Source organism: Microtus pennsylvanicus, chromosome 16 (assembly GCF_037038515.1).
Source record: "Microtus pennsylvanicus isolate mMicPen1 chromosome 16, mMicPen1.hap1, whole genome shotgun sequence".
Lineage (NCBI taxonomy): Eukaryota > Metazoa > Chordata > Mammalia > Rodentia > Cricetidae > Microtus > Microtus pennsylvanicus.
Genome location: NC_134594.1, coordinates 2175346 through 2191432, shown reverse-complemented (window position 1 = coordinate 2191432; position 16087 = coordinate 2175346).

Genomic DNA, 16087 nt, shown 5'->3' with positions numbered 1-16087 from the left:
TAGTTTTCTTTTATTTTTTTTTATTGAGAAAAGGAAAAAAAAGCAAGTTTCCACCTCCTCCCAGCCTTCCAGTTCCCTCCCCCTCCTCCCACCCTTCTCCCCCTCCTCCCACCCTTCTTCCCCTCGCCCCACTCCTCTCCCCCTCCCTCTCCAGTCCAAAGAGCAGTCAGGGATCCCTGCCCTGTGGTAAGTCTTAGGTCCTCCCCCCTCCGTCCATATCTAGGAAGGTGAACATCCAAACTGTCTAGGCTCCCACAAAGCCAGCACATTACATAGGATCAAAACCCAGTGCCATTGTCCTTGGCTTCTCATCAGCCCTCATTGTTTGCCATGTTCAGAGAGTCCAGTTTTATCCCATGCTTTTTCAGTCTCAGTCTAGCTGGCCTTGGTGAGCTCCCAATAGATCAGCCCCACTGTCTCCGTGGGTGGGTGCACCCCTTGTGGTCTCGACTTCTTTGCTCATGTTCTCCCTCCTTCTGCAAGCTAAGTAAGAAGGTGAACCCAAGGAAAAACATATAGTTATCCTCTTGGCTATGGGAAGTAGACAAAATTGCCGGGGAGAAAATTGGGATCTTCGGGATGGTGTGGGATGGGGGTAAGGGGAGATGGGGAGAGAAAAGGGAGAAGGGGAGGATGGGGGGAACTTGGGGAAAAAGGAGGATTGGGATAAAGAAAGGTTGTATAGGGGAGCACGGAAGCACAATTCTTGTTAAGGGAGCCACCTTAGGGTTGGCAAGAGACTTGAACCTAGAGTGGCTCCCAGGAGCCCAAGCCGAGGTCCCCAGTTAGTTCCTTGGGTAGCTGAGGATAGGGAACCTGAAATGACCCTATCCTATAGCAATACTGACGAATATCTTGCATATCATCATAGAAGCTTCATCTGGTGATGGATGGAGATAGAGACAGAGACCCACACTGGAGCACTGGACTGAGCTCCCAAGGTCCCATTGAATCTGTTTTATTGTGAATTTGTAATTTTTTTTATTATCCAGGAGCATTTTTTTTAAATGTTAAGTAGTTTTTAAAAATTTAAGTTGCTTCATGTAGGGGTAATATGGTACCGCCTGTGTTCTGCTTAGTCTAAACCTTAATTGCACTGTTCTTATAGTAATTACGGTGGTTCCTGCCTGAGACCAGCATAGTATAGCATGGCAGAGCTGAGCTGTTCCTGCCTCAGAGCCATTTGGTGCCCCTGAGCCATATACAGTTTTAGGCACATAGCAGTTCATATTGCCATCAAGCATGCCATAGCATTTTATTCCAAATGCACCATTTAAAAGTTCTGTCTCCCATAGGAGCCAGACAGTGATCATAATGGCGGCACAGCCCAGAAAGCCGGCATTTTAAAACAGCCAGTTTTTTCCTGCTGCTGAGTCAGGAAAATTTTTTTGTGACACACAACCTATAAACAGCAAAAAGCTGTCTTAAATTTTCTCTCTCTCCTTTTTTTAAAGTCCTATCAGGTTTTTAAGTGGATTTATCCCCATGCTGGGCACCACTCTGTTGTGATAAGAGCATCAGGGCTGTGTTCCCTCCCAGCTCCTGCATGGCTAGATTTATACCCGAAATAATTATATGGAAACTGTATTCTTTTAAACATTGTTTGGCCCATTAGTTTCAGCCTCTTATTGGCTAGCTTTTATATATTGATCTAACCCATTTTTAATAATCTATGTAGCCAATGAGGTGGCTTACCAGGGAAGATCTTAACTTGTGTATGTGTGGAGTGGGAAAATCATGGCGACTCTGACTCGGCTTTTTTCTCCCAGCATTCTGTTCTCTTTACTCCGCCTATCTAAATTCTACCCTATCAGAAGGCCAAGCAGTTTCTTTATTTAACCAATAAAATCAACACAAAAGACTCCCACATCAAGAGGCATTTGTATCTTAGTGGTAAAAAGCAGCTGTAAAATTAGACTTAAGGCCTATTCAGTAAGAGGAAATTCATGTTTGGCACTATAAATCTAGCCAAGTCTCTATGGCTGGTGAGCCAGGTAGCCTAGAGAAGACCCTACTGGTGCCTCTCTCATAAATCAGAAAATATTCTGACTATATTTACATACATATCCTTATAACCACAGACAAGTTTAGCTCTTACCTCTCATGAAGAAAGCAGATGGAGATCATCACAGAAACCCACAACTAGTCAAAATGCCAAAGTCAACTGCTTGTAGGATGTCCAACCCCAATCTATAAATCTAAATGCTACCGCTATACCTAGGACTTAGAAGGCATTTGTGGAAGTGATAACAGAAAGATTGCAATAGCTAGAATACCAGTACCAATGCTGTGAGACTGTCTTCCACACATTTCAGAGAAGCTAGGCTAATGAAATCTCAACAGTACAATTGCATGAGCAAGACCTAAACAATGACATCATCTGACATTCCATAGTGGATGGAAAAAAATCACATACAGCCTCATCACCAGATGAAGAACAGCATAACATTAATGACTGCAGGAAGGGAAAATTAGTTTTCCCATGGAATGAGCCACTAAATAGTTGTTAAGTGGTCAGTCTAAAAGATTTTTTTAATTAATTAATTAATTTCGTTATTTATTTATTAAAGATTTCTGCCTCCTCCCTGCCACCAACTCCCATTTCCCTCCCCATCCGCCAATCAAGTCCCCCTCCCTCATCAGCCCGAAGAGCAGTCAGGGTTCCCTGCTCTGTGGGAAGTCAAAAGACCACCCACCTCCTTCCAGGTCTAGTTAGGTAAGCATCCAAACTGCCTAGGACCCAACAAAGCCAGTAGGTGCAGTAGGATCAAGACCCAGTGGGATTGTTCTTGAGTTCTTAGTAGTCCTCATTGTCCACTACATTTGGCGAGTCCAGTTTTATCCCATGCTTTTTCAAACCTAGGCCAGCTGGCCTTGGTGAGTTCCCTTGGTGATCATCCTCATTGTCTCAGTGTGTGGGTGCACCCCTTGTGGTCCTGAGTTCCTTGCTCGTGCTCTCTCTCCTTCTGCTCCTGATTTGGACCTTGGTATTTCAGTCCGGTGCTCCAGTGTGGGTCTCTGTCTCTGTCTCCTTTCATTGCCTGATGAAGGTTATTATCCAGGAGAATGACTATATGTTTTTCTTTGGGTTCACCTTCTTATTTACCTTCTCTAGGATCACGAATTATAGTCTCAATGTCTTTTATTTATGGCTAGAAACCAATTATGAGTGAGTACATCTCATGTTCCTCTTTTTGGATCTGGCTTACCTCACTCAGTGTTTTCTATTTCCGTCCATTTGCATGCAAAATTCAAGAAGTCATTGTTTTTTTACTGCTGAGTAGTACTCTAATATGTATATATTCTATACTTTCTTCATCCATTCTTCCATTGAAGGGCATCTAGGTTGTTTCCAGGTTCCGGCTATTACAAACAATGCTGCTATGAACATAGTTGAGCATATACTTTTGTTGTATGATAGGGCATCTCTTGGGTATATTCCCAAGAGTGGTATTGTTGGGTCCGGGGTAGGTTGATCCCGAATTTCCTGAGAAACCGCCATACTGCTTTCCAAAGTGGTTGCACATGTTTGCATTCCCACCAGCAATAGATGAGTGTACCCCTTACTCCAAAACCTCTCCAGCAAAGGCTATCATTAGGGTTTTTGATATTAGGCATTCTGACAGGTGTAAGATGGTATCTTAAAGTTGTCTTGATTTGCATTTCCCTGATTGCTAAGGAAGTTGGGCATAACCTAAAGTGTCTTTTGGCAATTGAACATCTTCTGTTGAGAATTCTCTGTTCAGCTCAGTGCTCCATTTGATAATTGGGTTGATTAGCATTTTACAGTCTAGTTTCTTGAGTTCTTTATATATTTTGGAGATCAGACCTTTGTCAGTTGCAGCGTTGGTGAAAATCTTCTCCCAGTCAATGGGTTGCCTTTTTGTCTTAGTGACAGTGTCCTTTGCTTTACAGAAGCTTCTCAGTTTCAGAAGGTCCCATTTATTCAATGTTGTCCTTAATGTCTGTGCTCCTGGGGTTATACATAGGAAGTGGTCTCCTGTGCCCATGTGTTGTAGAGTACTTGCCACTTTCTTTTCTATCAGGTTCAGTGTGTTCGGACTGATATTGAGGTCTTTAATCCATTTGGACTTGAGTTTTGTGCATGGTGATAGATATGGATCTATTTTCATTCTTCTACAGATTGACATACAGTTATGCTAGCACAATTTGTTCAAGATGCTCTCTTTTTTCCATTGTATACTTTTAGCTCTTTTATCAAAAATCAGATGTTCATAGGTTGGTGGGTTAAAGTCCGGCTCTTCCATTCAATTCCATTGGTCGACTTCTCTGTTTTTATGCCAGTACCATGCTGTTTTCAATACTGTAGCTCTGTAAGAGAGTTTGAAGTCAGGGATGGTAATGCCTCCAGATGATCCTTTATTGTATAAGATTGTTTTGGCTATCCTGGGTTTTTTGCTTTTCCGTATAAAGTTGATTATTGTCTTCTCCAGGTCTGTGAAGAATTTTGATGGGACCTTGATGGGGATTGCATTGAATTTATAGATTGCTTTTGGTGGAATTGCCATTTTTACTATGTTGATCCTCCCAATCCTAGAGCAAGGGAGATCCTTCCATTTTCTGGTGTCCTTTTCAATTTCTTTTTTCAAATAATTAAAGTTCTTGTCAAATAGATCTTTCACTTCCTTGGTCAGAGTTACCCCAAGATATTTTATGCTATTTGTGGCTATCGTGAAAGATGATGCTTCTCTGATTTCCCTCTCTGCTTCCTTATCCTTAGTGTATAGGAAGGCAACCAATTTTTTTGAGTTGATCTTGTATACTGCCACATTACTAAAGGTGTTTATCAGCTCTAAGAGTTCTTTGGTAGAGTTTTTAGGGTCGCTTATGTATACTATCATATCATCTGCAAATAACAAAAGCTTAACTTATTCCTTTCTAATACGAATCTCCTTGATCCCCTTATGTTGTCTTATTGCTATTGCTAGAACTTCAAGCACTATTTTGAAGAGATATGGAGAGAGTAGACAGCCTTGTCGTGTTCCTGATTTTAGTGGAATGGCTTTGAGTTTCTCTCCGTTTAGTTTGATGTTCGCTGTCAGTTTGCTGTAGATAGCTTTTATTATATTTAGGTATGACCTTTGTATCCCTAATCTCTCCAAGACCTTTATCATAAAGGGGTGTTGAATTTTGTCGAATGCTTTTTCAGCATCTAATGAAATGATCATATGTTTTTTTCTTTCAGTTTTTTTATATGGTGGATTACATTGATAGATTTGTGTATGTTGAACCAGCCCTGCATCTGTGGAATGAAGCCTACTTGATCATAATGGATAATTTTTCTAATGTGTTCTTGGATTCAGTTTGCCAGTATTTTATTGAGAATTTTTGCCTAGATGTTCATGAGGGAGATAGGCCTGTAATTCTCTTTCTTGGTTGAGTCTTTGTGTGGTTTTGGTATCAGGGTAACTGTAGCTTCATAAAAGGAATTTGGCAATACTCTTCTGTTTCTATATTGTGAAATACATTAAGGAGTATAGGTATTAGGTCTTCTTGGAAGTTCTGGTAGAATTCTGCATTGAAACCATCTGGTCCGGGGCTTTTTTTGGAAGGGAGATTTTTGATAACAGTTTCTAGTTCTTCGTGACTAACAAATTTATTTAGATCATTCACCTGGTCTTGGTTTAACTTTGGCATATGGTACTTATCTAAAATAATGTCCATTTCTTTTGCATTTTCTAGTTTTGTGGCATACAGGCTTTTGTAGTAAGATCTAATGATTCCCTGAATTTCCTCTGTGTCTGTGGTTATGTCCCCCTTTTCATTTCTGATCTTATTTATTTGCATGTTCTCTCTCTGTCATTTAATTAGTTTGGATAGGTTGTCGATCTTGTTGATTTTTTCTGAGAACCAACTTTTTGTTTCATTGATTCTTTGGACTGTTTTCTGTGTTTCTATTTTATTGATTTCAGCCCTCAGATTGATTATTTCCAGTATTCTACTCCTCCTGTGCGCATCTGCTTCTTTTTTTCTAGAGCTTTCAGGTGTGCTGTTAAGTCCCCAATGTATGCTTTCTCAATTTCTTTAAGTGGGCATTTAGTGCTATGAAGTTTCCTCTTAGCACTGCTTTCATCGTGTCCCATAGGTTTGAGTATGTTGTCTCTTTATTTTCACTAAATTCAAGAAAGAGTTTAATTTCTTTCTTAATTTCTTCCTTGACCCAGGTGTGGTTCAGTAGTTGACTGTTCAGTTTCCATGACTTTGTCGGCTTTCTGGGGGTAGCATTGTTGTTGCCTTCTAGCTTCAATCCGTGGTGATCTGATAAGACAAAGGTGGGTACTGATATTTTTTCGTATTTGTGGAGGTTTCCTTTGTTACCAAGTATGTGGTCAATTTTTGAGAAGGTTCCATGAGCTGCAGAGAAGAAGGTATATTCTTTCCTATTTGGGTGGAATGTTCTATAGATGTCTGTTAAGTCCATTTGCTTCATTACCTCCAATAATTCTCTTAATTCTCTTTTAGGTTTCTGTCTGATTGACCTGTCCATTGGTGAGAGAGGAGTGTTGAAGTCTCCTAGTACTAGTGTATGTGGTTTGATGTCTGCCTTGAGTTCTAGTAATATTTTTTTTACATAAGTGGGTGCTTTTACATTAGGGGCATAGATATTCAGAATTGAGACTTCATCCTCATGAATTGTTCTTGTTATGAGTACGAAGTGTCCATCTCGATCTCTTCTGATTGATTTTAGTTTGAAGTCAGTTTCTTTAGAAATTTTATATGGCCACACCTGCTTGTTTCTTAGGACCAATTGTTTGAAAAACCTTTTCCCAACCCTATACTCTGAGACAGACTCTGCCTGTCTTTGTGGTTGAGATGTGTTTCTTTTAAACAGTAGAATGTTGGATCCTGTTTTCGTATCCAATCTCTTAGCCTGTGCCTTTTTATAGGTGAATTGAGTCCATTAATATTAAGTGATATTAATGACCAGTGGTTGTTTGCTCTGTTTATTCTCATTGTTTTTGGTAGTAGAGTTTGTGTGTCTCCCTTCTTTGAGTTGTGCTGGTGAAGGGTTGCTAGTTGCCTGAGTTATTGTAGGCAGTTTTGGCAATGTTGGATTCCTTTGGTTGTGATTTTCCTTCTATTACTTTCTGTAAGGCTGTATTTGTGACTATGTATCGTTTAAATTTGTTCTTATCCTGGAATGTTTTGTTTTCTCCATTGATAATGAACAATAGCTTGGTTGGGTATAGTAGTTCGGGCTTGCATCCATGTCTCTTAGTTTCTGCAGTACCTCTATCCAGGACCTTCTGGCTTTCATGGTTTCCATAGAGAAGTCAGGTGTAAATCTGATCGATTTATCTTTATAAGTTACTTGGCCTTTTCCTTTGCAGATCTTAATATTCTTTCTTTAATCTGTATATTTTGTGTTTTGATTATTATATGGCGAGGGGATTTTTTTTCGATCCAATCTATTTGGTGTTCTGTATGCTTCTTGAATATTCAAAGGAATATCTTTCTTTATGTTGGGAAAAAATTTTTTTCATAATTTTGTTAAAAATATTTTCTGGGTCTTTGAGCTGTGACTCTTCTCCTTCTATCCCTATTATTCTTAAGTTTGGTCTTTTAATTGTGTCCCATATTTCCTGAATGTTTTGTGATGAGATTTTGTTGGCTTTGCTGTTTTCTTTGATCTGTGTGTTGATTTTCTCTATGGTGTCCTCAGATTCTGAGATTCTTTCTTCTATCTTTTGCATTCTATTGATTATGCTTGTTTCTGTAGTCTCTGCTCATTGACCTAGATTTTCCATATCCAGCTGGTCCTCAGTTTGTGTTTTCTTCCTTGCTTCCATTTCAGTTTTGAGTTCTTGAACTGTTTTCATTACCTGTTTGATCACTTTTCCTTGGTTTCCCAGGGTATCATTTACTTATTTACTCATTTCTTCAAACTTTTTGTTATACTTCTCATCCATTTTTATAAGGGCATTTTTTACATTTTGTTTAAGGGACTCTATTGCTATCATAAAGTCAATTTTTTCCACTTCTTCTGTGTTAGGGTGTTAAAGTCCTCCTGTTGTAAGATCATTGGTTTCTGGTGTTTTCATGTTGTTTCTCAGATTGTTGGGTGAATTCTTGCCTTGGAGAATTCTGCCCATCTCCTCCTACTGATGCTATCTAATGGGTCTTCTAAAACAGGATCAAGTTTCCCTGCTGGTCAGGGGCACCGCTTTCCAAATGCCCTCACTCCATTTCCTGGCTCCTGCCGTGGGTCAAGATCCCTCTCACCACTCAGAAGGGTCTTCAGGAAAAGGACCAGGGTCCCCGTTCGCCATGGATCTCACTAACAAAAGGCCTACCACTCTGCAGGCCAGCCACCAAAACAAAGAAATTCCCACTGCCCTCTGCCCTGAGCACCCGACCCAGTTCCCAAACAGGCTGAACTGGGTGAACCCGCGGCCCCATGAAAGGTGTGGAGAAGGAAGGAAGCCCCTGGGTGCAAGCTGGGATGGGCCAGGGATAGAGAGGTCACAGCAGAGAAGGAGCAGCCCCAGCAGAGGGGAGCAGCCCTCGCAGACTGACCCAGGAGTCAAGGGGGTTGTGGAATGCCCCCGCTCCGCTTCCTGGGTCCTGTCGCGGGCCAAGAACACTCTCACCACTCAGGAAGGTCTTCAGGGACAGGACCAGGCTTCCCGTTCTCCAGGGACCTTGCTGATAAAAGGTCTACTACTCTGCAGGCCAGTCCCCAAAAACCTACTTGGTTTAATTGTAGTGGGACAATCTGTTCTCAGTGTGGGCTTTACTGTTTCATGCTTGGACCATCCCACGTCAACCGCATCTGCGCCGCATCTGCCGTGTCTGCACACTGGTCTCTCCACCACATCTGAGTGCAGGTCTCTCCGCCGCTTCTGCGTGCCCAGCCTAGAAGATTTAAACATGTGAAAAATACTAAATAGTCTCAACAGGGAAAAATAGCCATAGAAAAGAGGGTGAGAGGGGGTGGCAAGAAGGATATAGAAGAGGGTGGAGGGAGGAGAGATAATGTAAATACATTGTACATATGTGAAAAAGAAATTAATTAGTTAAAATAAAATATTTAAAACAAAAAATGAAAAGGAAGTAGGCAGAAAGTAATTCAGAAAATCTAATGAATTAAAATTATCTCATTTAGCTTAAATTTGAAATAGAATAACTGAAATGAAAAATTAATTTCTTTGAATAATAGGGTGTCTACTAGGGCTTGGTGGTACACAACTGTAATCCAGATTCTAGAGGTAGAGGTAGAAGGATTTGTAGTAATAGGAGCAGTGGGGCTGCATCTCCAGCACCCCGGCCGCCTGCTAGCTTATGCCTTGAAATAATTACACAGACACTGTATTCTTTTAAACACTGCTTGGCCCATTATATCTAGCCTCTTCTAGGCTAACTCTGGCACCTGGACTAGCCCATTTCTAATGTGTGTAGCATCCCAATTGTGCTTACCAGGAAGATTCTAGCCTACGTCCATCCTGGGTTGGAGCTTAATCGGGTGTGCCCAGGAGAGGGGAGCATGGCCTCTGCTCCAGAGAGCAGAGCTGTCAAGTCTGAGCTCACTTCCTCTTCCTCCCAGCATTCTGTTCTGTTTATTCCATCCACCTATGTTCTAACCAATAAAATGGACCAAGGCAGTTTCTTTATTAGCCAATGACCTCCTCCATCAAGGATTGAAAGATGAAGGTCACACTCAGCTGCAAAACAAGGCTGAGGACAGCTGGGATCATGAGACTGCCAAGAAATACTACAGAGTGTTCAAAAGCAGTTTAAAGACTAAACCTGGTTTCTCTGAGAGTCTGTGATATGAAAGCATGTTCCTTTATTTTCTCCATGGACAGAAGCCCCAGATTTCACATTTCCTCCCAGACTCACAGATAAAGGCCAACTGTATTTCCCATAGGCCAAAGGGTCCTTGGTTAACCAAAGTATGTTATATCTATCTGTGTTGTATATGTTATCCCTTGGGCTTCGTGGCAGAGGTGTAAGAGTGTTGGGTACATAACGAGATATCTATATATCATCTATCTATCTATCATCTATCTATCTATCTATCTATCTATCTATCTATCTTTCTATCATCTATCTATTTATCATGTATCATCTCTCTCTCTCTATCTATCATCTACCATCTATCTATCTATTTATCATCTATCATCTATCTATCTATCTATCTATCTATTTATCATCTATCATCTATCATCTATCTATCTATCTATTTATCATCTATCATCTATCTATCTATCTATCTATCTATCTATCTATCTATCTATCTATCTATTTATCTATCATCTATCTATCTTTTGTGGGAAGTTCTTCTGTACATGTGTTCCTTTTCTTGGTTAATGAACAAATCTGTTTCGGTAAGTGGCTTAGCAAAATATAGCAAGGTGTGAATTCTAAGCAGATAGAGAAGAAAAGAAGACAGAGTCAAGGAGATGCCATGTAGCCACCACAGGAGACAAACATACTGGAATCTTGCCAGTAAGCCACAGTCATATGGGATATACAGATTAATAAAAATAGGTTATTTTAAGATATAAGAGCTAGCTAAAAAGATGCTTAAGCAACTGGCTAAGCAGTATTGCAAATAATATAATTTCTATGTGATTATTTAGGTTGTAAGTGACCAGAGAACAAATGAGCAGCCTCTGACAACTATCTATCTATCTGTCTGTCTGTCTGTCTGTCTGTCTGTCTGTCTGTCTGTCTATCTATCGATGTATCTACCTACATACCTACCTACCTATCTACCTTTCAATCCTTTCTCTCTCTCTCTCTTGTTTTTTCAGACATCAACTCTTTAGGCACTGATCATTACTTCTCAGACTAGAACTTACACAGATTACACAAAATTTGCTCTATACATTTTATGTGATTATTATCTTTTGTACAAGATAAAACTTTTGTTGTGACTTTTGGGAGTCACAGTAACTTCTAAGTATGATTGTAGATTTCTTAGAGAGATATTTACTCTCTGCATCAGTGTGGAATAAATATTTCTTTACAGAAGCAAAGACTAGCACTTGATTACGGATGTCAATGTTACTCTCAACATTGTTAAATACTGAAAAATTTCAATGCAGTTCATCACATGAACATAGTAGAAATGAAAAAGAATATTGCTAGCCATATGTAGAAATCTAGTGTTGGGAGATAATCCTTCATGCTGTTTCTCTAGATTTTGCTGAGGACTGTCTCACAGATGTTTGTTTCTCCCAACACTTTGAAGGGCTGAGCTGCTCCTCGCCTGAGAACGGAGTTGTTTATTGCTCAGTATGACAAAGACATTTTCAATCAGTAAAGCAAAAGCTCATAGGTGTGCTGACAGCCCACTTTAAAGACTGAAGCTTCCCTAAGCTCCAACTCTCCCACCTGATGCACCCTCATCTGTAGGCTTCCTTCCCTCATGGAGATTTGGGGGCACAAGGTATAATTAGTAAATACTGATAAGAACATTTTTGAGGAACAAAACTTTTACTGCTTATAGTATTGTGAATAATGAACATTAAGTATGTAATGGTAGCATTTCTATTTACTGGAACAATTTCATGTGGTAAGCTAATGGGTATCCTTTGTCATTGTATAACAGCTGCTCTGGGTTTTTGCACTGTTAGATAATTGTATCATGGGTCTGCATTAATGAGAAATACTAAAAAAGGAAATGTTATGGTGACAACTTTATCATACTGTGTACATGCTGCGTAAATCCTAGTTAAGAGTTCAATCTCAAAATGAGCAAGAGGCGGCAGTTGATTTAATTCACATGGACTTATTCCAAGGCTGTTGGTGTGGCTCAATGAGTGTTTAAGTTTGTCAAATGACATCAAACTGTATTTAAAACTGATGTCTTATAAGTAAAATATCAATAGTGTGAAGGCAGAGAAGTAGAAAGAAAATGACAGCTGAGGATGAGCACGTGGGGGATATCAAATCTAGGGCGACTCTGAATCACATTCAGACCTCACTCATCTGCAAAACTGAGGGAACAGTTTCTCTGCATAGACAAGCTGCAGCACTTTAAAAATCACCCAGGACAAATAATCCTAGAACTGAAAAAGGTAAAACAAAATGCAGTTGAATATCTAAAATAAACTCACAGTATATTTCCTACAAAGGTAGTAATTGCATAGAAGACCCAGTTTGCTTTTTTTAAGTCAATGTAATTCCTCAAGTTTCAAATAAAACTGATCTTTTCCCATAATTCTATGACTCATTAACTCATTGTATGCCTTGTGCTACCCGCTGGATTTTCAGCCTCATTTCATTTCTGGTTTGCTGTGCTGTCTCAATGGTATTTTCTTCTTGGCTAAGCATCCCCATCCCCCTGCTATTTTAGTCACTTTTCTATTGCTGCAATAAAAAATACCATGACCAAAGCAACATATATAAGAAAACTTTTAATTGGCATATAGGATTAGATTCTATGATAGCAGAGTAAAGTAACAGCCAATAGCTGACATCTTGCTTAATAAGCAAGAGGTACAGAGAAGAGACACACTGGAAATTGTGTCAAATTTTTTTAAACCTCAAGGCCCACTCCTGGCAACATACTCTTTCTAACAAGGCTACACATCCTTATCTTTACCAAGCTATTTTTCCAGTTGGAGTCCAAGTATTCAAACATAAGGACCTAGGGGGCCATTCTTATCCAACCTACCCTGCCTATAATATGAAGTTTTCCAGCGACCTTCCTCACACACTGTTTTGTACAGGTGTTCTCAGAGTCACAAATGCTCTCTTCCCTGTTTCTTCGTTAGTGTCTGCATATTGCTAGATTGCAGTTAAACTACTTGAATTTTACTAAGACATGACAGACATCTTTTTATTTATGTATTTATCTATTTATTTATTTATGTCAGTTTTCCTAGTAACTTGAACTTTTCTATTCAAAAGTATTACAGTTCTAATTATAGTTTTAGCTTTTATGTGTGGCTTTGTTCTGATTTAGAACATAAGTCTTTCACCTCATCATCGCTTTTTCCAAAATACCTCATGAATCTAGGTCTAAGTTGGATGGATAGATGGAGAGATTCAATTAGTAATCTTAGGACAGGTAAAAGCAGCTGCAGGAAACAGTCCAGGCGACGGCACAATCTCTTCCTGAAGAAGGAAGAAAAAAAATAGAGTCCCCAGGATACTTGTTTGCCTAAGGCAAGTTCAACCAAGCATGGACACTAAGCATTTATGGTGGTCCTCTTCCTGGATGAGGTGTTGAAAGTTACAGAGTGAGAAGGGAGTCTTTATGCTACGTTCTTTCTTTCACCAATGTAATTTTTATCCTCGGCTACACCTATACCTTGGAAACCACTGCAATCTAATGTAAGAAATACAAACATGATACATGGTGATAGGGGCAGCACAGTGAGACCATGTCTTGTTAGAAAATACTCAAGATTCACTATTCCATCACCATGAATTTATATGAATTTTCCTTCTTTTTTATCATTTTAATGGACTCACTTAAACAATAAATTTATGGTATACTTAATCTCATCTTTAAAAATATTCCTATGAATAAAATATTCAAATATCAATGTTCCAATTCCTTTGTAAAAAATAATAATTTCTTCTGAACCTGACAGCAAATCAAATGCTTATGTTTCCAAACACTTAACACTGTGAAAAAAGTCATGGATAGCAAGAGATTTTGCAAAACTGCTGATGTGCAGACAAAGTATAAGATCATAATCCAATATCATAAATAATGGACTAGATAGAAAAAAAGACTATTTTTGCATAATCTTAGGAAGTAATACCTAAAGCAACTCTATGAACTCCATTATTATTCAAGAAGATAATCACATTGAAGCCACTTGCCTATCGTATAGAAACATTTTTTTTTTAATTGAGGTTCCTTCTTCCCACATGAATATAGTTTGGGTTAGCTTGAAAAAGCAAAAATGACAACAACAAAAAACTAAATGGCATACTGTTCAACGAATAGATACTGAATGAATAAATGACTGGAATAATTAGTTTTTATATTTTCTAGAGAATTACCTGAAATAATGAAATATAATTAGCTGTGTCCATTTCTCTAATAGAAAACACTGTTTGAATACACAACAACAACAAAAATCAGAAGTCATTAGAAACATTATTTTAAATTTGGGAAATACTATCCATGACTAGTATAGTAACAAGCATTGATCGATAATAAATTGAATAATAAATGAAATTTAAAAGATTGGTATAGTTAAGTGGATTAAGTTTCAACTGAACAAGTAAAAAATATAAAATCCCAAGCTTAGCATATCTGCAAAAAAATCTAGTATGGTTAGTTAATTTAATTTCCTTTAGAATAAATATGTTAAGCTTGTTAAATTGTTCAATGTGTTGATACACTCATACTGCATTCATAGGGCTGTAGTGAGGGTAAGAGAGGTGATGGCCTAAATATTTTTCATGAAAGATAAAATAGAATGTTTTGTTCAATATTTAGCCCCAACTTCAAAAAAGAACCCCAATAAACCTAGCTTTGTCCAAAGTACCATAATATGAAAGCTAAAATCCAAGAAATTGTGTAGCTTTCCACCCTAAAGAAAAGATCTAAAGATACAATGTAATAGTATTACATTTCCAGTATTAGCCAAATTTAGTATTGCATTTTCAGTATTAGCAAAAAGAAAGTAATTAAGGAAAAACAAACAAATAAAAGAAATTGAAAGATCTTGGGTGAAGCAGGGAAAGTCATTAGAAACTAAAGGAATCTATGAGTTCACAAATTTGAGCAAAATGGAGACATTATGGGAAAAAACCATGATGAACAGACAGATAAGAGGAAAGAAGTAAATGTAAAGTCAACAGCAGCAAGTTGTGCAGGTTAGCTTCTGTCTCTAAACTTGCATATCTGCCTCCTTAGTTAACAAGTGACTAAACACACTTTTGTTAGGGAGAGTTTTTGTGGACATATGGTCTATTAGTTATGATGGAGGAAGGTCATTGGCTAAAAAATAAAGAAACTGCCTTGGCCCATTTTATTGATTAGAACATAGGTGGGTGGAGTAAACAGAACAGAATGCTGGGAGGAAGAGGAAGTGAGCTCAGAGACACCATGCTCCCCTCTCCCGGGCAGACGCGATCAAGCTCTGGCCCAGGATGGACATAGGCTAGAATCTTCCCGGTAAGCGCACCTCGGTGGTACACACCTTATTAGAAATGGGCTAGTCCCAGGTGTGAGAGTTAGCCAAGAAGAGGCTAGATATAATGGGCCAAGCAGTGTTTAAAAGAATACAATTTGTGTGTTGTTATTTCGGGTAAAGCTAGCCAGGCGACTAGGAGCTGGGGCGGCAGGAATGCAGCCCACAGCTCCCTTCAACATAGTTATTTTGTTGCCGCTGTGTTAAAATTTCTCTTGAAAAGCAAGTTAAATAAAGAAATTGTTTATTTTGGCTCACAAGGTTTCGGTGTGTCATAAATGGAAGGCATCGTGTCAGGACTGAGCACCAAATAATCACATTAAAGCCACTGTCAGGAAGCAGACATTGATGAATGCTATTGCTTATTTGCTTAACTACTTTTTATTCAGTCCAGAGCTCCAGTTCAGGATACAGTTTTGCCTGCACATAAGGTCCATCTTTCTACATCAATTTAGAAACTCCCTCAAGGCATGCCCAGAAACTTACCTAATTTAGACACTCCCTCACAGGCATGCTGAGGCTGACCTACTCTAGAAACTCCCTCAAGGCATTTCCAGAATCTGACCTAATCTAGACACCCCCTCACAGGCATACTCAGAGACTGACCTAATCTAGAAACTCCCTAACTGGCATGTTCAGATGCTTGTATTTTGAGTGATTTTAGATTCTGTGAGTTAATCAACATTAACGATCACACTTTGGAAGTGCCCATGATCCCAAGACCAAAGTCATCTACACTGTGTTAACAAGACCAAGTATTGACATTTTCACAAGCTCAATTCCTTAACTACAGTTTCCACCAGTTTAAACATGTTAGAGGTCACAGTATCTAGAAGAAAACTTGACTACCAAAAATCACTTTGAGGTATGATATCAAATGCATTTCAATAATGAGATAAACTGGAGGATCTTTCTCATCATCAAAAATTCAAAGACATGTGGAAATTAGTAAATATCAA